General features: G+C 40.9%; 1 long non-coding RNA gene across 1 annotated transcript; it reads right to left on the reverse strand.

The window, feature by feature from the left end:
- Nucleotides 1-612: 612 nt before the first annotated feature.
- Nucleotides 613-1,574, reverse strand: LOC121818001 (uncharacterized). The gene is made up of 2 exons (XR_006058117.2): nt 1,366-1,574; nt 613-1,299 (listed from the first exon to the last, which is right to left on the reverse strand). It is a non-coding gene; the product is annotated as an uncharacterized LOC121818001 (long non-coding RNA).
- Nucleotides 1,575-1,827: the final 253 nt, after the last annotated feature.

A 1,827-nucleotide genomic window follows, 5' to 3' on the forward strand; every position in this document is an offset into this window, starting at 1 on the left:
CATCACATTATGTGAGACAACCAGACATTTATGTATGTCCTGATGGAAATAAACACCATCACCTTTGAAACAGTCTTGCTTGTGTGTGTGTATGTGTGTGTCTGTACATGCACACACAAATACACAAAGGAGAAAGGTGGGAGAATGAATAAATATATATTTCAGGGTGTTGCCAACGTCATAGTCTTCCAGTATAAGCTTTGGAGATCACATCACTTGCAGGATCACAGTAAAGTGAGCTGTTTTCCTAGAACTTCTAACTCTGACCCTGATGAAGCTTTAACTCAAATGCCAATTTTCAGGAAGCATAGGGGACAAAGGAGCATGTCAATGATACCACAGGGATGCAATCAGCAAAATCCAAAGTGTAGGAAATGCTATAGAACAAATGACCTGGTATCTACAGAAAAACAGAACAGCAGCAAAAAACCAAAGCACATAAACATTCAAGGAAAATAAGAGAAGCAGAGGAAATCTATAAATCAGAAGAGATTCAATAGTCACATCAACCAAAAATTGATTTCTATTAAAAAAACTGTTTTTTATTTTTTATTTTTTATTTTTGAGCATGAAACGCTTTTCATTTGTATCTTTAAAATATGGAAAACAAGCTTGCCTTTCCCATGTTTATTTTTTTTAATTCATCTTTTCAATCCCCAAAGCACTATAACTTCAACTAAACAATCACATGGCTCCAGTAACTTATAAATGTTCCTAATAAAGATGCAACTTATATATATATATGTATCTTAGACAACTCTTCCATGTAATCAAAGCCAAATTAAGCAAGTATTTTAGTCAATAAAAATAACTTTTAGCTCCACTAACTCCTTGTAAAATTCAGTCAAACTAATAGGAAACAGAAGAGAAAGCCAGTTTTGACACAGTCTAACTACTAAAGGTCTCATAACCTCACAACGAAACAGTGACTTCTGGTGGCAAACAGTGACTTCTGGTGGAAATGCATGCATATTTTACATCTTGTAAGAGAAAGCAATGTTGAAAATCACCTGATCTTTACTCTTGCATAAATTCTCAGCCCCTTCATGATTTCTGTATTCAAAATTAACACAATGTAAGTCTTGAAAACCGTATTTTTAGGAGGTTGAAGAGTTAAGAGCATTTTTTAACAGATTGAAGAGTTAAGCAAATGCCAAAGACACTACAGAAATTCAATTGCCACAGTGAATGAATAAGACGTATTAATTCTGATATGTAATAGTTCTTTTCTTCCTGCAAAGGGTCCACAGCAACACACCTCCAAGTTGCATATCTCCAGCCACATCATCGCTGTCAGTTCTAGGAGGAAAGTCGCAAGACCCCTTGCAGGTCCCTCGCAGCTTCATTAACGTAACTCCCAAGCACCTTAAGGTAAAGGATGATTCCTGTAACGCTCCAGGTCCTCTCCCTCCTAATTCGCCAACCCCGGCGCTCGCAAAGTCGGAGGGCTAGCGCGTGGCAGTCAGAGGATCAGACATCAAGAAGAATGTATCACCGAGGGAAATTAACCAGTTCCACGATCTGCAGACGCCGTCTCCCTCTTCCAGACCTGGAGTCCTCCACTCTCTGCTCGCGCGCCCTCGCCGCCTCCGCCCGCCCCTGACCTGTTGCGGTGAGGAAGGGGCGCAGGTGCGGGGAGCGCGGGGCGCTCTGCGACGGCTCGCGCGGGACGCGGCGCCCAGCCGCGGAGGCGAAACCTGATAAGACGTTGGAAAAATCTGAACAGTGATTAAACATGTGTCTATGCTAAGGCATTATCATGAACTGTTTTAGGTATGATTGTGGAATTGTTGATATTTCTTCAAAAGAGGAGTCACCTTTTAGAGC

The sequence above is a fragment of the Ovis aries genome, chromosome 25 (genome assembly GCF_016772045.2).
Source record: "Ovis aries strain OAR_USU_Benz2616 breed Rambouillet chromosome 25, ARS-UI_Ramb_v3.0, whole genome shotgun sequence".
NCBI lineage: Eukaryota > Metazoa > Chordata > Mammalia > Artiodactyla > Bovidae > Ovis > Ovis aries.